Source organism: Heterodontus francisci, chromosome 20 (assembly GCF_036365525.1).
Source record: "Heterodontus francisci isolate sHetFra1 chromosome 20, sHetFra1.hap1, whole genome shotgun sequence".
In the NCBI taxonomy this organism is placed as follows: domain Eukaryota; kingdom Metazoa; phylum Chordata; class Chondrichthyes; order Heterodontiformes; family Heterodontidae; genus Heterodontus; species Heterodontus francisci.
Genome location: NC_090390.1, coordinates 13,859,087 through 13,882,719, shown reverse-complemented (window position 1 = coordinate 13,882,719; position 23,633 = coordinate 13,859,087).

Sequence of the window (23,633 nt, the reverse complement as noted above, 5' to 3'; positions counted from 1 at the left end):
ACTAGGGACACAGGGATATGTCAATGTTCCATTATTGGGTGAATTGAGACACAGGGGTATGTCAATGTTCCATTATTGGGTGAATAGAGACACAGGTATATGCCAATGTTCCATGATTGGGTGAATAGAGACACAGGTATATGTCAATGTTCCATTATTGGGTGAATAGAGACATAGGTTTATGTCAATGTTCCATTATTGGGTGAATAGAGTCGCAGGTATATGTTAATGTTCCATTATTGGGTGAATAGAGACACAGGTATACGTCAATGTTCCATTATTGGGTGAATAGAGACACAGGTATATGTCAATGTTCCATTATTGGGTGAATAGAGTCGCAGGTATATGTCAATGTTCCATTATTGGGTGAACAGAGACGCAGGTTTATGGCAATGTTCCATTATTGGGTGAATAGAGACGCAGGTATATGTCAATGTTCCATTGTTGGGTGAATAGAGACACAGGTTTATGTCAATGTTCCATTATTGGGTGAATAGAGACGCAGGTTTATGGCAATGTTCCATTATTGGGTGAATAGAGTCGCAGGTATATGTCAATGTTCCATTATTGGGTGAATAGAGACGCAGGTTTATGGCAATGTTCCATTATTGGGTGAATAGAGACGCAGGTATATGTCAATATTCCATTATTGGATGAATAGAGACGCAGGTTTATTTCAATGTTCCATTATTGGGTGAATAGAGACGCTGGTTTATTTCAATGTTCCATTATTGGGTGAATAGAGACACAGGTATATTTCAATGTTCCATTTTTGGCGAATAGGGACACAGTTTTATGTCATTGTTCCATTATAGCATGCTTACAGGCACAGGATGTTGTCAATGTTCCATTATTGGGTGTTTAGAAACATTGGATTTGGTCATTCTTCAATTATTGAATGTGCTGATACACTGGTTCAAGCCAAAATCCATTCTTGTGTATAGGGAGAACGGGTTCGGTCAATGTTCCATTATTGGGTGAATAGAGATGCTGGTTTATTTCAATGTTCCATTATTGGGTGAATGGAGACGCAGGTATATGTCAATGTTCCATTATTGGGTGAATAGAGACACAGGTGTACGTCAATGATCCATTATTGGGTGAATAGAGACGAAGGTTTATTTCAATGTTCCATTATTGGGTGAATAGAGTCGCAGGTATATGTCAATGTTCCATTATTGGGTGAATAGAGACGCAGGTTTATGGCAATGTTCCATTATTGGGTGAATAGAGACGCAGGTATATGTCAATATTCCATTATTGGGTGAATAGAGTCGCAGATATATGTCAATGTTCCATTATTGGGTGAATAGAGACGCAGGTCTATGGCAATGTTCCATTACTGGTTGCATAGGGACACAGGGATATGTCAATGTTCCATTATTGGATGAATAGAGACGCAGATTTAAGGCAATGTTCCATTATTGGGTGAATAGAGACACAGGTATAAGTCAATGTTCCATTATTGGGTGACTAGGGACACAGGGATATGTCAATGTTCCATTATTGGGTGAATAGAGACATAGGGGTATGTCAATGATCCATTATTGGATGAATAGAGACGCAGGTTTATGGCAATGTTCCATTATTGGGTGAATAGAGACACAGGTATATGTCAATGTTCCATTATTGGGTGAATAGAGACGCAGGTTAATGGCAATGTTCCATTATTGGGTGAATAGGGACGCAGGTATATGTCAATGTTCCATTATTGGGTGAATAGAGACAGAGATGTCCGTCAATGTTCCATTATTGGGTGACTAGGGACACAGGGATATGTCAATGTTCCATTATTGGGTGAATAGAGACATAGGGGTATGTCAATGATCCATTATTGGATGAATAGAGACGCAGGTTTATGGCAATGTTCCATTATTGGGTGAATAGAGACACAGGTATATGTCAATGTTCCATTATTGGGTGAATAGAGTCGCAGGTATATGTCAATGTTCCATTATTGGGTGAATAGAGACGCAGGTTTATGGCAATGTTCCATTATTGGGTGAATAGAGACACAGGTATATGTCAATGTTCCATTATTGTGTGAATAGAGACACAGGTATATGTCAATGTTCCATTATTGGGTGACTAGGGACACAGGGATCTGTCAATGTTCCATTATTGGGTGAATAGAGACACAGGTATATGTCAATGTTCCATTATTGGGTGAATAGAGTCGCAGGTATATGTCAATGTTCCATTAATGGGTGAATAGAGACGCAGGTTTATGGCAATGTTCCATAATTGGGTGAATAGAGACACAGGTATATGTCAATGTTCCATTATTGTGTGAATAGAGACACAGGTATATGTCAATGTTCCATTATTGGGTGACTAGGGACACAGGGATCTGTCAATGTTCCATTATTGGGTGAATAGAGACACAGGTCTATGTCAATGTTCCATTATTGGGTGACTAGGGACACAGGGATATGTCAATGTTCCATTATTGGGTGAATAGAGACACAGGGGTATGTCAATGTTCCATTATTGGATGAATAGAGACGCAGGTTTATTTCAATGTTCCATTATTGGGTGAATAGAGACGCAGGTATATGTCAATGTTCCATTATTGGGTGAATAGAGACACAGGTGTATGTCAATGTTCCATTATTGGATGAATAGAGACGCAGGTTTATTTCAATGTTCCATTATTGGGTGAATAGAGTCGCAGGTATATGTCAATGTTCCATTATTGGGTGAATAGAGACGCAGGTTTATGGCAATGTTCCATCATTGGGTGAACAGAGACACAGGTATATGTCAATGTTCCATTATTGGGTGAATAGAGTCGCAGGTATATGTCAATGTTCCATTATTGGGTGAATAGAGACGCAGGTTTATGGCAATGTTCCATTATTGGGTGAATAGAGACACAGGGATATGTCAATGTTCCATTATTGGATGAATAGAGACGCAGATTTAAGGCAATGTTCCATTATTGGGTGAATAGAGACGCAGGTTTATGGCAATGTTCAATTATTGGGTGAACAGAGACACAGGTATATGTCAATGTTCCATTATTGGGTGAATAGAGTCGCAGGTATATGTCAATGTTCCATTATTGGGTGAATAGAGACGCAGGTCTATGGCAATGTTCCATTATTGTTTGAATAGGGACACAGGGATATGTCAATGTTCCATTATTGGATGAATAGAGACGCAGATTTAAGGCAATGTTCCATTATTGGGTGAATAGAGACACAGGTATAAGTCAATGTTCCATTATTGGGTGACTAGGGACACAGGGATATGTCAATGTTCCATTATTGGGTGAATAGAGACATAGGGGTATGTCAATGATCCATTATTGGATGAATAGAGACGCAGGTTTATGGCAATGTTCCATTATTGGGTGAATAGAGACACAGGTATATGTCAATGTTCCATTATTGGGTGAATAGAGACGCAGGTTAATGGCAATGTTCCATTATTGGGTGAATAGGGACGCAGGTATATGTCAATGTTCCATTATTGGGTGAATAGAGACACAGGTGTCCGTCAATGTTCCATTATTGGGTGAATAGAGACGAAGGTTTATTTCAATGTTCCATTATTGGGTGAATAGAGACGCAGGTTTCTGGCAATGTTCCATTATTGGGTGAATAGAGACACAGGTATATGTCAATGTTCCATTATTGGGTGAATAGAGTCGCAGGTATATGTCAATGTTCCATTATTAGGTGAAAATAGACGCAGGTTTATGGCAATGTTCCATTATTGGGTGAATAGAGACACAGGTATATGTCAATGTTCCATTATTGTGTGAATAGAGACACAGGTATCTGTCAATGTTCCATTATTGGGTGACTAGGGACACAGGGATTTGTCAATGTTCCATTATTGGGTGAATAGAGACACAGGTATATGTCAATGTTCCATTATTGGGTGACTAGGGACACAGGGATATGTCAATGTTCCATTATTGGGTGAATAGAGACACAGGGGTATGTCAATGTTCCATTATTGGATGAATAGAGACGCAGGTTTATGGCAATGTTCCATTATTGGGTGAATAGAGACACAGGTATATGTCAATGTTCCATTATTGGGTGACTAGGGACACAGGGATATGTCAATGTTCCATTATTGGGTGAATAGCGACACAGGTATATGCCAATGTTCCATGATTGGGTGAATAGAGACACAGATATATGTTAATGTTCCATTATTGGGTGAATAGAGACACAGGTATACGTCAATGTTCCACTATTGGGTGAATAGAGACATAGGTTTATGTCAATGTTCCATTATTGGGTGAATAGAGACGCAGGTTTATGGCAATGTTCCATTATTGGGTGAATAGAGTCGCAGGTATATGTTAATGTTCCATTATTGTGTGAATAGAGACACAGGTATACGTCAATGTTCCACTATTGGGTGAATAGAGACACAGGTATATGTCAATGTTCCAGTATTGGGTGAATAGAGTCGCAGGTATACGTCAATGTTCCATTATTGGGTGAACAGAGACGCAGGTTTATGGCAATGTTCCATTATTGGGTGAATAGAGACGCAGGTATATGTCAATGTTCCATTGTTGGGTGAATAGAGACACAGGTTTATGTCAATGTTCCATTATTGGGTGAATAGAGACGCAGGTTTATGGCAATGTTCCATTATTGGGTGAATAGAGTCGCAGGTATATGTCAATGTTCCATTATTGGGTGAATAGAGACGCAGGTTTATGGCAATGTTCCATTATTGGGTGAATAGAGACGCAGGTATATGTCAATATTCCATTATTGGATGAATAGAGACGCAGGTTTATTTCAATGTTCCATTATTGGGTGAATAGAGACGCTGGTTTATTTCAATGTTCCATTATTGGGTGAATAGAGACACAGGTTTATTTCAATGTTCCATTATTGGGTGAATAGAGACGCAGGTTTATGGCAATGTTCCATTATTGGGTGAATAGAGACGCAGGTATATGTCAATGTTCCATTATTGGATGAATAGAGACGCAGGTTTATTTCAATGTTCCATTATTGGGTGAATAGAGACGCTGGTTTATGGCAATGTTCCATTATTGGGTGAATAGAGACACAGGTATATGTCAATGTTCCATTATTGGGTGACTAGGGACACAGGGATATGTCAATGTTCCATTATTGGGTGAATTGAGACACAGGGGTATGTCAATGTTCCATTATTGGGTGAATAGAGACACAGGTATATGCCAATGTTCCATGATTGGGTGAATAGAGACACAGGTATATGTCAATGTTCCATTATTGGGTGAATAGAGACATAGGTTTATGTCAATGTTCCATTATTGGGTGAATAGAGTCGCAGGTATATGTTAATGTTCCATTATTGGGTGAATAGAGACACAGGTATACGTCAATGTTCCATTATTGGGTGAATAGAGACACAGGTATATGTCAATGTTCCATTATTGGGTGAATAGATTCGCAGGTATATGTCAATGTTCCATTATTGGGTGAACAGAGACGCAGGTTTATGGCAATGTTCCATTATTGGGTGAATAGAGACGCAGGTATATGTCAATGTTCCATTGTTGGGTGAATAGAGACACAGGTTTATGTCAATGTTCCATTATTGGGTGAATAGAGACGCAGGTTTATGGCAATGTTCCATTATTGGGTGAATAGAGTCGCAGGTATATGTCAATGTTCCATTATTGGGTGAATAGAGACGCAGGTTTATGGCAATGTTCCATTATTGGGTGAATAGAGACGCAGGTATATGTCAATATTCCATTATTGGATGAATAGAGACGCAGGTTTATTTCAATGTTCCATTATTGGGTGAATAGAGACGCTGGTTTATTTCAATGTTCCATTATTGGGTGAATAGAGACACAGGTATATTTCAATGTTCCATTTTTGGCGAATAGGGACACAGTTTTATGTCATTGTTCCATTATAGCATGCTTACAGGCACAGGATGTTGTCAATGTTCCATTATTGGGTGTTTAGAAACATTGGATTTGGTCATTCTTCAATTATTGAATGTGCTGATACACTGGTTCAAGCCAAAATCCATTCTTGTGTATAGGGAGAACGGGTTCGGTCAATGTTCCATTATTGGGTGAATAGAGATGCTGGTTTATTTCAATGTTCCATTATTGGGTGAATGGAGACGCAGGTATATGTCAATGTTCCATTATTGGGTGAATAGAGACACAGGTGTACGTCAATGATCCATTATTGGGTGAATAGAGACGAAGGTTTATTTCAATGTTCCATTATTGGGTGAATAGAGTCGCAGGTATATGTCAATGTTCCATTATTGGGTGAATAGAGACGCAGGTTTATGGCAATGTTCCATTATTGGGTGAATAGAGACGCAGGTATATGTCAATATTCCATTATTGGGTGAATAGAGTCGCAGATATATGTCAATGTTCCATTATTGGGTGAATAGAGACGCAGGTCTATGGCAATGTTCCATTATTGGTTGCATAGGGACACAGGGATATGTCAATGTTCCATTATTGGATGAATAGAGACGCAGATTTAAGGCAATGTTCCATTATTGGGTGAATAGAGACACAGGTATAAGTCAATGTTCCATTATTGGGTGACTAGGGACACAGGGATATGTCAATGTTCCATTATTGGGTGAATAGAGACATAGGGGTATGTCAATGATCCATTATTGGATGAATAGAGACGCAGGTTTATGGCAATGTTCCATTATTGGGTGAATAGAGACACAGGTATATGTCAATGTTCCATTATTGGGTGAATAGAGACGCAGGTTAATGGCAATGTTCCATTATTGGGTGAATAGGGACGCAGGTATATGTCAATGTTCCATTATTGGGTGAATAGAGACAGAGATGTCCGTCAATGTTCCATTATTGGGTGACTAGGGACACAGGGATATGTCAATGTTCCATTATTGGGTGAATAGAGACATAGGGGTATGTCAATGATCCATTATTGGATGAATAGAGACGCAGGTTTATGGCAATGTTCCATTATTGGGTGAATAGAGACACAGGTATATGTCAATGTTCCATTATTGGGTGAATAGAGTCGCAGGTATATGTCAATGTTCCATTATTGGGTGAATAGAGACGCAGGTTTATGGCAATGTTCCATTATTGGGTGAATAGAGACACAGGTATATGTCAATGTTCCATTATTGTGTGAATAGAGACACAGGTATATGTCAATGTTCCATTATTGGGTGACTAGGGACACAGGGATCTGTCAATGTTCCATTATTGGGTGAATAGAGACACAGGTATATGTCAATGTTCCATTATTGGGTGAATAGAGTCGCAGGTATATGTCAATGTTCCATTAATGGGTGAATAGAGACGCAGGTTTATGGCAATGTTCCATTATTGGGTGAATAGAGACACAGGTATATGTCAATGTTCCATTATTGTGTGAATAGAGACACAGGTATATGTCAATGTTCCATTATTGGGTGACTAGGGACACAGGGATCTGTCAATGTTCCATTATTGGGTGAATAGAGACACAGGTCTATGTCAATGTTCCATTATTGGGTGACTAGGGACACAGGGATATGTCAATGTTCCATTATTGGGTGAATAGAGACACAGGGGTATGTCAATGTTCCATTATTGGATGAATAGAGACGCAGGTTTATTTCAATGTTCCATTATTGGGTGAATAGAGACGCAGGTATATGTCAATGTTCCATTATTGGGTGAATAGAGACACAGGTGTATGTCAATGTTCCATTATTGGATGAATAGAGACGCAGGTTTATTTCAATGTTCCATTATTGGGTGAATAGAGTCGCAGGTATATGTCAATGTTCCATTATTGGGTGAATAGAGACGCAGGTTTATGGCAATGTTCCATCATTGGGTGAACAGAGACACAGGTATATGTCAATGTTCCATTATTGGGTGAATAGAGTCGCAGGTATATGTCAATGTTCCATTATTGGGTGAATAGAGACGCAGGTTTATGGCAATGTTCCATTATTGGGTGAATAGAGACACAGGGATATGTCAATGTTCCATTATTGGATGAATAGAGACGCAGATTTAAGGCAATGTTCCATTATTGGGTGAATAGAGACGCAGGTTTATGGCAATGTTCCATTATTGGGTGAACAGAGACACAGGTATATGTCAATGTTCCATTATTGGGTGAATAGAGTCGCAGGTATATGTCAATGTTCCATTATTGGGTGAATAGAGACGCAGGTCTATGGCAATGTTCCATTATTGGTTGAATAGGGACACAGGGATATGTCAATGTTCCATTATTGGATGAATAGAGACGCAGATTTAAGGCAATGTTCCATTATTGGGTGAATAGAGACACAGGTATAAGTCAATGTTCCATTATTGGGTGACTAGGGACACAGGGATATGTCAATGTTCCATTATTGGGTGAATAGAGACATAGGGGTATGTCAATGATCCATTATTGGATGAATAGAGACGCAGGTTTATGGCAATGTTCCATTATTGGGTGAATAGAGACACAGGTATATGTCAATGTTCCATTATTGGGTGAATAGAGACGCAGGTTAATGGCAATGTTCCATTATTGGGTGAATAGGGACGCAGGTATATGTCAATGTTCCATTATTGGGTGAATAGAGACACAGGTGTCCGTCAATGTTCCATTATTGGGTGAATAGAGACGAAGGTTTATTTCAATGTTCCATTATTGGGTGAATAGAGACGCAGGTTTCTGGCAATGTTCCATTATTGGGTGAATAGAGACACAGGTATATGTCAATGTTCCATTATTGGGTGAATAGAGTCGCAGGTATATGTCAATGTTCCATTATTAGGTGAAAATAGACGCAGGTTTATGGCAATGTTCCATTATTGGGTGAATAGAGACACAGGTATATGTCAATGTTCCATTATTGTGTGAATAGAGACACAGGTATCTGTCAATGTTCCATTATTGGGTGACTAGGGACACAGGGATTTGTCAATGTTCCATTATTGGGTGAATAGAGACACAGGTATATGTCAATGTTCCATTATTGGGTGACTAGGGACACAGGGATATGTCAATGTTCCATTATTGGGTGAATAGAGACACAGGGGTATGTCAATGTTCCATTATTGGATGAATAGAGACGCAGGTTTATGGCAATGTTCCATTATTGGGTGAATAGAGACACAGGTATATGTCAATGTTCCATTATTGGGTGAATAGAGTCGCAGGTATATGTCAATGTTCCATTATTGGGTGAATAGAGACGCAGGTTTATGGCAATGTTCCATTATTGGGTGAATAGAGACACAGGTATATGTCAATGTTCAATTATTGTGTGAATAGAGACACAGGTATATGTCAATGTTCCATTATTGGGTGAATAGAGACGCAGGTTAATGGCAATGTTCCATTATTGGGTGAATAGAGACACAGGTATACGTCAATGTTCCATTATTGGGTGAATAGAGACGCAGGTTTATGGCAATGTTCCATTATTGGGTGAATAGAGACGCAGGTATATGTCAATGTTCCATTATTGGATGAATAGAGACGCAGGTTTATTTCAATGTTCCATTATTGGGTGAATAGAGACGCTGGTTTATGGCAATGTTCCATTATTGGGTGAATAGAGACACAGGTATATGTCAATGTTCCATTATTGGGTGACTAGGGACACAGGGATATGTCAATGTTCCATTATTGGGTGAATTGAGACACAGGGGTATGTCAATGTTCCATTATTGGGTGAATAGAGACACAGGTATATGCCAATGTTCCATGATTGGGTGAATAGAGACACAGGTATATGTCAATGTTCCATTATTGGGTGAATAGAGACATAGGTTTATGTCAATGTTCCATTATTGGGTGAATAGAGTCGCAGGTATATGTTAATGTTCCATTATTGGGTGAATAGAGACACAGGTATACGTCAATGTTCCATTATTGGGTGAATAGAGACACAGGTATATGTCAATGTTCCATTATTGGGTGAATAGAGTCGCAGGTATATGTCAATGTTCCATTATTGGGTGAACAGAGACGCAGGTTTATGGCAATGTTCCATTATTGGGTGAATAGAGACGCAGGTATATGTCAATGTTCCATTGTTGGGTGAATAGAGACACAGGTTTATGTCAATGTTCCATTATTGGGTGAATAGAGACGCAGGTTTATGGCAATGTTCCATTATTGGGTGAATAGAGTCGCAGGTATATGTCAATGTTCCATTATTGGGTGAATAGAGACGCAGGTTTATGGCAATGTTCCATTATTGGGTGAATAGAGACGCAGGTATATGTCAATATTCCATTATTGGATGAATAGAGACGCAGGTTTATTTCAATGTTCCATTATTGGGTGAATAGAGACGCTGGTTTATTTCAATGTTCCATTATTGGGTGAATAGAGACACAGGTATATTTCAATGTTCCATTTTTGGCGAATAGGGACACAGTTTTATGTCATTGTTCCATTATAGCATGCTTACAGGCACAGGATGTTGTCAATGTTCCATTATTGGGTGTTTAGAAACATTGGATTTGGTCATTCTTCAATTATTGAATGTGCTGATACACTGGTTCAAGCCAAAATCCATTCTTGTGTATAGGGAGAACGGGTTCGGTCAATGTTCCATTATTGGGTGAATAGAGATGCTGGTTTATTTCAATGTTCCATTATTGGGTGAATGGAGACGCAGGTATATGTCAATGTTCCATTATTGGGTGAATAGAGACACAGGTGTACGTCAATGATCCATTATTGGGTGAATAGAGACGAAGGTTTATTTCAATGTTCCATTATTGGGTGAATAGAGTCGCAGGTATATGTCAATGTTCCATTATTGGGTGAATAGAGACGCAGGTTTATGGCAATGTTCCATTATTGGGTGAATAGAGACGCAGGTATATGTCAATATTCCATTATTGGGTGAATAGAGTCGCAGATATATGTCAATGTTCCATTATTGGGTGAATAGAGACGCAGGTCTATGGCAATGTTCCATTACTGGTTGCATAGGGACACAGGGATATGTCAATGTTCCATTATTGGATGAATAGAGACGCAGATTTAAGGCAATGTTCCATTATTGGGTGAATAGAGACACAGGTATAAGTCAATGTTCCATTATTGGGTGACTAGGGACACAGGGATATGTCAATGTTCCATTATTGGGTGAATAGAGACATAGGGGTATGTCAATGATCCATTATTGGATGAATAGAGACGCAGGTTTATGGCAATGTTCCATTATTGGGTGAATAGAGACACAGGTATATGTCAATGTTCCATTATTGGGTGAATAGAGACGCAGGTTAATGGCAATGTTCCATTATTGGGTGAATAGGGACGCAGGTATATGTCAATGTTCCATTATTGGGTGAATAGAGACAGAGATGTCCGTCAATGTTCCATTATTGGGTGACTAGGGACACAGGGATATGTCAATGTTCCATTATTGGGTGAATAGAGACATAGGGGTATGTCAATGATCCATTATTGGATGAATAGAGACGCAGGTTTATGGCAATGTTCCATTATTGGGTGAATAGAGACACAGGTATATGTCAATGTTCCATTATTGGGTGAATAGAGTCGCAGGTATATGTCAATGTTCCATTATTGGGTGAATAGAGACGCAGGTTTATGGCAATGTTCCATTATTGGGTGAATAGAGACACAGGTATATGTCAATGTTCCATTATTGTGTGAATAGAGACACAGGTATATGTCAATGTTCCATTATTGGGTGACTAGGGACACAGGGATCTGTCAATGTTCCATTATTGGGTGAATAGAGACACAGGTATATGTCAATGTTCCATTATTGGGTGAATAGAGTCGCAGGTATATGTCAATGTTCCATTAATGGGTGAATAGAGACGCAGGTTTATGGCAATGTTCCATTATTGGGTGAATAGAGACACAGGTATATGTCAATGTTCCATTATTGTGTGAATAGAGACACAGGTATATGTCAATGTTCCATTATTGGGTGACTAGGGACACAGGGATCTGTCAATGTTCCATTATTGGGTGAATAGAGACACAGGTCTATGTCAATGTTCCATTATTGGGTGACTAGGGACACAGGGATATGTCAATGTTCCATTATTGGGTGAATAGAGACACAGGGGTATGTCAATGTTCCATTATTGGATGAATAGAGACGCAGGTTTATTTCAATGTTCCATTATTGGGTGAATAGAGACGCAGGTATATGTCAATGTTCCATTATTGGGTGAATAGAGACACAGGTGTATGTCAATGTTCCATTATTGGATGAATAGAGACGCAGGTTTATTTCAATGTTCCATTATTGGGTGAATAGAGTCGCAGGTATATGTCAATGTTCCATTATTGGGTGAATAGAGACGCAGGTTTATGGCAATGTTCCATCATTGGGTGAACAGAGACACAGGTATATGTCAATGTTCCATTATTGGGTGAATAGAGTCGCAGGTATATGTCAATGTTCCATTATTGGGTGAATAGAGACGCAGGTTTATGGCAATGTTCCATTATTGGGTGAATAGAGACACAGGGATATGTCAATGTTCCATTATTGGATGAATAGAGACGCAGATTTAAGGCAATGTTCCATTATTGGGTGAATAGAGACGCAGGTTTATGGCAATGTTCCATTATTGGGTGAACAGAGACACAGGTATATGTCAATGTTCCATTATTGGGTGAATAGAGTCGCAGGTATATGTCAATGTTCCATTATTGGGTGAATAGAGACGCAGGTCTATGGCAATGTTCCATTATTGTTTGAATAGGGACACAGGGATATGTCAATGTTCCATTATTGGATGAATAGAGACGCAGATTTAAGGCAATGTTCCATTATTGGGTGAATAGAGACACAGGTATAAGTCAATGTTCCATTATTGGGTGACTAGGGACACAGGGATATGTCAATGTTCCATTATTGGGTGAATAGAGACATAGGGGTATGTCAATGATCCATTATTGGATGAATAGAGACGCAGGTTTATGGCAATGTTCCATTATTGGGTGAATAGAGACACAGGTATATGTCAATGTTCCATTATTGGGTGAATAGAGACGCAGGTTAATGGCAATGTTCCATTATTGGGTGAATAGGGACGCAGGTATATGTCAATGTTCCATTATTGGGTGAATAGAGACAGAGATGTCCGTCAATGTTCCATTATTGGGTGACTAGGGACACAGGGATATGTCAATGTTCCATTATTGGGTGAATAGAGACATAGGGGTATGTCAATGATCCATTATTGGATGAATAGAGACGCAGGTTTATGGCAATGTTCCATTATTGGGTGAATAGAGACACAGGTATATGTCAATGTTCCATTATTGGGTGAATAGAGTCGCAGGTATATGTCAATGTTCCATTATTGGGTGAATAGAGACGCAGGTTTATGGCAATGTTCCATTATTGGGTGAATAGAGACACAGGTATATGTCAATGTTCCATTATTGTGTGAATAGAGACACAGGTATATGTCAATGTTCCATTATTGGGTGACTAGGGACACAGGGATCTGTCAATGTTCCATTATTGGGTGAATAGAGACACAGGTATATGTCAATGTTCCATTATTGGGTGAATAGAGTCGCAGGTATATGTCAATGTTCCATTAATGGGTGAATAGAGACGCAGGTTTATGGCAATGTTCCATTATTGGGTGAATAGAGACACAGGTATATGTCAATGTTCCATTATTGTGTGAATAGAGACACAGGTATATGTCAATGTTCCATTATTGGGTGACTAGGGACACAGGGATCTGTCAATGTTCCATTATTGGGTGAATAGAGACACAGGTCTATGTCAATGTTCCATTATTGGGTGACTAGGGACACAGGGATATGTCAATGTTCCATTATTGGGTGAATAGAGACACAGGGGTATGTCAATGTTCCATTATTGGATGAATAGAGACGCAGGTTTATTTCAATGTTCCATTATTGGGTGAATAGAGACGCAGGTATATGTCAATGTTCCATTATTGGGTGAATAGAGACACAGGTGTATGTCAATGTTCCATTATTGGATGAATAGAGACGCAGGTTTATTTCAATGTTCCATTATTGGGTGAATAGAGTCGCAGGTATATGTCAATGTTCCATTATTGGGTGAATAGAGACGCAGGTTTATGGCAATGTTCCATCATTGGGTGAACAGAGACACAGGTATATGTCAATGTTCCATTATTGGGTGAATAGAGTCGCAGGTATATGTCAATGTTCCATTATTGGGTGAATAGAGACGCAGGTTTATGGCAATGTTCCATTATTGGGTGAATAGAGACACAGGGATATGTCAATGTTCCATTATTGGATGAATAGAGACGCAGATTTAAGGCAATGTTCCATTATTGGGTGAATAGAGACGCAGGTTTATGGCAATGTTCCATTATTGGGTGAACAGAGACACAGGTATATGTCAATGTTCCATTATTGGGTGAATAGAGTCGCAGGTATATGTCAATGTTCCATTATTGGGTGAATAGAGACGCAGGTCTATGGCAATGTTCCATTATTGTTTGAATAGGGACACAGGGATATGTCAATGTTCCATTATTGGATGAATAGAGACGCAGATTTAAGGCAATGTTCCATTATTGGGTGAATAGAGACACAGGTATAAGTCAATGTTCCATTATTGGGTGACTAGGGACACAGGGATATGTCAATGTTCCATTATTGGGTGAATAGAGACATAGGGGTATGTCAATGATCCATTATTGGATGAATAGAGACGCAGGTTTATGGCAATGTTCCATTATTGGGTGAATAGAGACACAGGTATATGTCAATGTTCCATTATTGGGTGAATAGAGACGCAGGTTAATGGCAATGTTCCATTATTGGGTGAATAGGGACGCAGGTATATGTCAATGTTCCATTATTGGGTGAATAGAGACACAGGTGTCCGTCAATGTTCCATTATTGGGTGAATAGAGACGAAGGTTTATTTCAATGTTCCATTATTGGGTGAATAGAGACGCAGGTTTCTGGCAATGTTCCATTATTGGGTGAATAGAGACACAGGTATATGTCAATGTTCCATTATTGGGTGAATAGAGTCGCAGGTATATGTCAATGTTCCATTATTAGGTGAAAATAGACGCAGGTTTATGGCAATGTTCCATTATTGGGTGAATAGAGACACAGGTATATGTCAATGTTCCATTATTGTGTGAATAGAGACACAGGTATCTGTCAATGTTCCATTATTGGGTGACTAGGGACACAGGGATTTGTCAATGTTCCATTATTGGGTGAATAGAGACACAGGTATATGTCAATGTTCCATTATTGGGTGACTAGGGACACAGGGATATGTCAATGTTCCATTATTGGGTGAATAGAGACACAGGGGTATGTCAATGTTCCATTATTGGATGAATAGAGACGCAGGTTTATGGCAATGTTCCATTATTGGGTGAATAGAGACACAGGTATATGTCAATGTTCCATTATTGGGTGACTAGGGACACAGGGATATGTCAATGTTCCATTATTGGGTGAATAGCGACACAGGTATATGCCAATGTTCCATGATTGGGTGAATAGAGACACAGATATATGTTAATGTTCCATTATTGGGTGAATAGAGACACAGGTATACGTCAATGTTCCACTATTGGGTGAATAGAGACATAGGTTTATGTCAATGTTCCATTATTGGGTGAATAGAGACGCAGGTTTATGGCAATGTTCCATTATTGGGTGAATAGAGTCGCAGGTATATGTTAATGTTCCATTATTGTGTGAATAGAGACACAGGTATACGTCAATGTTCCACTATTGGGTGAATAGAGACACAGGTATATGTCAATGTTCCAGTATTGGGTGAATAGAGTCGCAGGTATACGTCAATGTTCCATTATTGGGTGAACAGAGACGCAGGTTTATGGCAATGTTCCATTATTGGGTGAATAGAGACGCAGGTATATGTCAATGTTCCATTGTTGGGTGAATAGAGACACAGGTTTATGTCAATGTTCCATTATTGGGTGAATAGAGACGCAGGTTTATGGCAATGTTCCATTATTGGGTGAATAGAGTCGCAGGTATATGTCAATGTTCCATTATTGGGTGAATAGAGACGCAGGTTTATGGCAATGTTCCATTATTGGGTGAATAGAGACGCAGGTATATGTCAATGTTCCATTATTGGATGAATAGAGACGCAGGTTTATTTCAATGTTCCATTATTGGGTGAATAGAGACGCTGGTTTATGGCAATGTTCCATTATTGGGTGAATAGAGACGCAGGTTTATGGCAATGTTCCATTATTGGGTGAATAGAGTCGCAGGTATATGTCAATGTTCCATTATTGGGTGAATAGAGACGCAGGTTTATGGCTATGTTCCATTATTGGGTGAATAGAGACGCAGGTATATGTCAATGTTCCATTATTGGATGAATAGAGACGCAGGTTTATTTCAATGTTCCATTATTGGGTGAATAGAGACGCTGGTTTATGGCAATGTTCCATTATTGGGTGAATAGAGACACAGGTATATGTCAATGTTCCATTATTGGGTGACTAGGGACACAGGGATATGTCAATGTTCCATTATTGGGTGAATTGAGACACAGGGGTATGTCAATGTTCCATTATTGGGTGAATAGAGACACAGGTATATGCCAATGTTCCATGATTGGGTGAATAGAGACACAGGTATATGTCAATGTTCCATTATTGGGTGAATAGAGACATAGGTTTATGTCAATGTTCCATTATTGGGTGAATAGAGTCGCAGGTATATGTTAATGTTCCATTATTGGGTGAATAGAGACACAGGTATACGTCAATGTTCCATTATTGGGTGAATAGAGACACAGGTATATGTCAATGTTCCATTATTGGGTGAATAGATTCGCAGGTATATGTCAATGTTCCATTATTGGGTGAACAGAGACGCAGGTTTATGGCAATGTTCCATTATTGGGTGAATAGAGACGCAGGTATATGTCAATGTTCCATTGTTGGGTGAATAGAGACACAGGTTTATGTCAATGTTCCATTATTGGGTGAATAGAGACGCAGGTTTATGGCAATGTTCCATTATTGGGTGAATAGAGTCGCAGGTATATGTCAATGTTCCATTATTGGGTGAATAGAGACGCAGGTTTATGGCAATGTTCCATTATTGGGTGAATAGAGACGCAGGTATATGTCAATATTCCATTATTGGATGAATAGAGACGCAGGTTTATTTCAATGTTCCATTATTGGGTGAATAGAGACGCTGGTTTATTTCAATGTTCCATTATTGGGTGAATAGAGACACAGGTATATTTCAATGTTCCATTTTTGGCGAATAGGGACACAGTTTTATGTCATTGTTCCATTATAGCATGCTTACAGGCACAGGATGTTGTCAATGTTCCATTATTGGGTGTTTAGAAACATTGGATTTGGTCATTCTTCAATTATTGAATGTGCTGATACACTGGTTCAAGCCAAAATCCATTCTTGTGTATAGGGAGAACGGGTTCGGTCAATGTTCCATTATTGGGTGAATAGAGATGCTGGTTTATTTCAATGTTCCATTATTGGGTGAATGGAGACGCAGGTATATGTCAATGTTCCATTATTGGGTGAATAGAGACACAGGTGTACGTCAATGATCCATTATTGGGTGAATAGAGACGAAGGTTTATTTCAATGTTCCATTATTGGGTGAATAGAGTCGCAGGTATATGTCAATGTTCCATTATTGGGTGAATAGAGACGCAGGTTTATGGCAATGTTCCATTATTGGGTGAATAGAGACGCAGGTATATGTCAATATTCCATTATTGGGTGAATAGAGTCGCAGATATATGTCAATGTTCCATTATTGGGTGAATAGAGACGCAGGTCTATGGCAATGTTCCATTATTGGTTGCATAGGGACACAGGGATATGTCAATGTTCCATTATTGGATGAATTGAGACGCAGATTTAAGGCAATGTTCCATTATTGGGTGAATAGAGACACAGGTATAAGTCAATGTTCCATTATTGGGTGACTAGGGACACAGGGATATGTCAATGTTCCATTATTGGGTGAATAGAGACATAGGGGTATGTCAATGATCCATTATTGGATGAATAGAGACGCAGGTTTATGGCAATGTTCCATTATTGGGTGAATAGAGACACAGGTATATGTCAATGTTCCATTATTGGGTGAATAGAGACGCAGGTTAATGGCAATGTTCCATTATTGGGTGAATAGGGACGCAGGTATATGTCAATGTTCCATTATTGGGTGAATAGAGACAGAGATGTCCGTCAATGTTCCATTATTGGGTGACTAGGGACACAGGGATATGTCAATGTTCCATTATTGGGTGAATAGAGACATAGGGGTATGTCAATGATCCATTATTGGATGAATAGAGACGCAGGTTTATGGCAATGTTCCATTATTGGGTGAATAGAGACACAGGTATATGTCAATGTTCCATTATTGGGTGAATAGAGTCGCAGGTATATGTCAATGTTCCATTATTGGGTGAATAGAGACGCAGGTTTATGGCAATGTTCCATTATTGGGTGAATAGAGACACAGGTATATGTCAATGTTCCATTATTGTGTGAATAGAGACACAGGTATATGTCAATGTTCCATTATTGGGTGACTAGGGACACAGGGATCTGTCAATGTTCCATTATTGGGTGAATAGAGACACAGGTATATGTCAATGTTCCATTATTGGGTGAATAGAGTCGCAGGTATATGTCAATGTTCCATTAATGGGTGAATAGAGACGCAGGTTTATGGCAATGTTCCATTATTGGGTGAATAGAGACACAGGTATATGTCAATGTTCCATTATTGTGTGAATAGAGACACAGGTATATGTCAATGTTCCATTATTGGGTGACTAGGGACACAGGGATCTGTCAATGTTCCATTATTGGGTGAATAGAGACACAGGTCTATGTCAATGTTCCATTATTGGGTGACTAGGGACACAGGGATATGTCAATGTTCCATTATTGGGTGAATAGAGACACAGGGGTATGTCAATGTTCCATTATTGGATGAATAGAGACGCAGGTTTATTTCAATGTTCCATTATTGGGAGAATAGAGACGCAGGTATATGTCAATGTTCCATTATTGGGTGAATAGAGACACAGGTGTATGTCAATGTTCCATTATTGGATGAACAGAGACGCAGGTTTATTTCAATGTTCCATTATTGGGTGAATAGAGTCGCAGGTATATGTCAATTTTCCATTATTGGGTGAATAGAGACGCAGGTTTATGGCAATGTTCCATCATTGGGTGAACAGAGACACAGGTATATGTCAATGTTCCATTATTGGGTGAATAGAGTCGCAGGTATATGTCAATGTTCCATTATTGGGTGAATAGAGACGCAGGTTTATGGCAATGTTCCATTATTGGGTGAATAGAGACACAGGGATATGTCAATGTTCCATTATTGGATGAATAGAGACGCAGATTTAAGGCAATGTTCCATTATTGGGTGAATAGAGACGCAGGTTTATGGCAATGTTCCATTATTGGGTGAACAGAGACACAGGTATATGTCAATGTTCCATTATTGGGTGAATAGAGTCGCAGGTATATGTCAATGTTCCATTATTGGGTGAATAGAGACGCAGGTCTATGGCAATGTTCCATTATTGGTTGAATAGGGACACAGGGATATGTCAATGTTCCATTATTGGATGAATAGAGACGCAGATTTAAGGCAATGTTCCATTATTGGGTGAATAGAGACACAGGTATAAGTCAATGTTCCATTATTGGGTGACTAGGGACACAGGGATATGTCAATGTTCCATTATTGGGTGAATAGAGACATAGGGGTATGTCAATGATCCATTATTGGATGAATAGAGACGCAGGTTTATGGCAATGTTCCATTATTGGGTGAATAGAGACACAGGTATATGTCAATGTTCCATTATTGGGTGAATAGAGACGCAGGTTAATGGCAATGTTCCATTATTGGGTGAATAGGGACGCAGGTATATGTCAATGTTCCATTATTGGGTGAATAGAGACACAGGTGTCCGTCAATGTTCCATTATTGGGTGAATAGAGACGAAGGTTTATTTCAATGTTCCATTATTGGGTGAATAGAGACGCAGGTTTCTGGCAATGTTCCATTATTGGGTGAATAGAGACACAGGTATATGTCAATGTTCCATTATTGGGTGAATAGAGTCGCAGGTATATGTCAATGTTCCATTATTAGGTGAAAATAGATGCAGGTTTATGGCAATGTTCCATTATTGGGTGAATAGAGACACAGGTATATGTCAATGTTCCATTATTGTGTGAATAGAGACACAGGTATCTGTCAATGTTCCATTATTGGGTGACTAGGGACACAGGGATTTGTCAATGTTCCATTATTGGGTGAATAGAGACACAGGTATATGTCAATGTTCCATTATTGGGTGACTAGGGACACAGGGATATGTCAATGTTCCATTATTGGGTGAATAGAGACACAGGGGTATGTCAATGTTCCATTATTGGATGAATAGAGACGCAGGTTTATGGCAATGTTCCATTATTGGGTGAATAGAGACACAGGTATATGTCAATGTTCCATTATTGGGTGACTAGGGACACAGGGATATGTCAATGTTCCATTATTGGGTGAATAGCGACACAGGTATATGCCAATGTTTCATGATTGGGTGAATAGAGACACAGATATATGTTAATGTTCCATTATTGGGTGAATAGAGACACAGGTATACGTCAATGTTCCACTATTGGGTGAATAGAGACATAGGTTTATGTCAATGTTCCATTATTGGGTGAATAGAGACGCAGGTTTATGGCAATGTTCCATTATTGGGTGAATAGAGTCGCAGGTATATGTTAATGTTCCATTATTGTGTGAATAGAGACACAGGTATACGTCAATGTTCCACTATTGGGTGAATAGAGACACAGGTATATGTCAATGTTCCATTATTGGGTGAATAGAGTCGCAGGTATACGTCAATGTTCCATTATTGGGTGAACAGAGACGCAGGTTTATGGCAATGTTCCATTATTGGGTGAATAGAGACGCAGGTATATGTCAATGTTCCATTGTTGGGTGAATAGAGACACAGGTTTATGTCAATGTTCCATTATTGGGTGAATAGAGACGCAGGTTTATGGCAATGTTCCATTATTGGGTGAACAGAGACACAGGTATATGTCAATGTTCCATTATTGGGTGAATAGAGTCGCAGGTATATGTCAATGTTCCATTATTGAGTGAATAGAGACGCAGGTTTATGGCAATGTTCCATTATTGGGTGAATAGAGACACAGGTATATGTCAATGTTCCATTATTGGGTGAATAGAGACGCAGGTTTATGGCAATGTTCCATTATTGGTTGAATAGCGACACAGGGATATGTCAATGTTCCATTATTGGATGAATAGAGACGCAGATTTAAGGCAATGTTCCATTATTCGGTGAATAGAGACACAGGTATAAGTCAATGTTCCATTATTGGGTGACTCGGGACACAGGGATATGTCAATGTTCCATTATTGGGTGAATAGAGACATAGGGGCATGTCAATGATCCATTATTGGATGAATAGAGACGCAGGTTTATGGCAATGTTGCATTATTGGGTGAATAGAGACACAGGTATATGTCAATGTTCCATTATTGGGTGAATAGAGACGCAGGTTTATGGCAATGTTCCATTATTGGGTGAATAGAGACGCAGGTATATGTCAATGTTCCATTATTGGGTGAATAGAGACACAGGTGTCCGTCAATGTTCCATTATTGGGTGAATAGAGACGAAGGTTTATTTCAATGTTCCATTATTGGGTGAATAGAGACGCAGGTTTATGGCAATGTTCCATTATTGGGTGAATAGAGACACAGGTAAATGTCAATGTTCCATTATTGGGTGAATAGAGTCGCAGGTATATGTCAATGTTCCATTATTGGGTGAATAGAGATGCAGGTTTATGGCAATGTTCCATTATTGTGTGAATAGAGACACAGGTATATGTCAATGTTCCATTATTGGGTGACTAGTGACACAGGGATATGTCAATGTTCCATTATTGGGTGAATAGAGACACAGGTATATGTCAATGTTCCATTATTGGGTGACTAGGGACACAGGGATATGTCAATGTTCCATTATTGGGTGAATAGAGACACAGGGGTATGTCAATGTTCCATTATTGGATGAATAGAGACGCAGGTTTATGGCAATGTTCCATTATTGGGTGAATAGAGACACAGGTATATGTCAATGTTCCATTATTGGGTGACTAGGGACACAGGGATATGTCAATGTTCCATTATTGGGTGAATTGAGACACAGGGGTATGTCAATGTTCCATTATTGGGTGAATAGAGACACAGGTATATGTCAATGTTCCATGATTGGGTGAATAGAGACACAGGTATATGTCAATGTTCCATTATTGGGTGAATAGAGACATAGGTTTATGTCAATGTTCCATTATTGGGTGAATAGAGACGCAGGTTTATGGCAATGTTCCATTATTGGGTGAATAGAGTCGCAGGTATATGTTAATGTTCCATTATTGGGTGAATAGAGACACAGGTATACGTCAATGTTCCATTATTGGGTGAATAGAGACGCAGGTTTATGGCAATGTTCCATTATTGGGTGAATAGAGACGCAGGTATATGTCAATGTTCCATTATTGGATGAATAGAGACGCAGGTTTATTTCAATGTTCCATTATTGGGTGAATAGAGACGCTGGTTTATGGCAATGTTCCATTATTGGGTGAATAGAGACACAGGTATATGTCAATGTTCCATTATTGGGTGACTAGGGACACAGGGATATGTCAATGTTCCATTATTGGGTGAATTGAGACACAGGGGTATGTCAATGTTCCATTATTGGGTGAATAGAGACACAGGTATATGCCAATGTTCCATGATTGGGTGAATAGAGACACAGGTATATGTCAATGTTCCATTATTGGGTGAATAGAGACATAGGTTTATGTCAATGTTCCATTATTGGGTGAATAGAGTCGCAGGTATATGTTAATGTTCCATTATTGGGTGAATAGAGACACAGGTATACGTCAATGTTCCATTATTGGGTGAATAGAGACACAGGTATATGTCAATGTTCCATTATTGGGTGAATAGAGTCGCAGGTATATGTCAATGTTCCATTATTGGGTGAACAGAGACGCAGGTTTATGGCAATGTTCCATTATTGGGTGAATAGAGACGCAGGTATATCTCAATGTTCCATTGTTGGGTGAATAGAGACACAGGTTTATGTCAATGTTCCATTATTGGGTGAACAGAGACGCAGGTTTATGGCAATGTTCCATTATTGGGTGAATAGAGTCGCAGGTATATGTCAATGTTCCATTATTGGGTGAATAGAGACACAGGTTTATGTCAATGTTCCATTATTGGGTGAATAGAGACGCAGGTTTATGGCAATGTTCCATTATTGGGTGAATAGAGACACAGGTAAATGTCAATGTTCCATTATTGGGTGAATAGAGACGCAGGTTTATGGCAATGTTCCATTATTGGGTGAATAGAGACGCAGGTATATGTCAATATTCCATTATTGGATGAATAGAGACGCAGGTTTATTTCAATGTTCCATTATTGGGTGAATAGAGACGCTGGTTTATTTCAATGTTCCATTATTGGGTGAATAGAGACACAGGTATATTTCAATGTTCCATT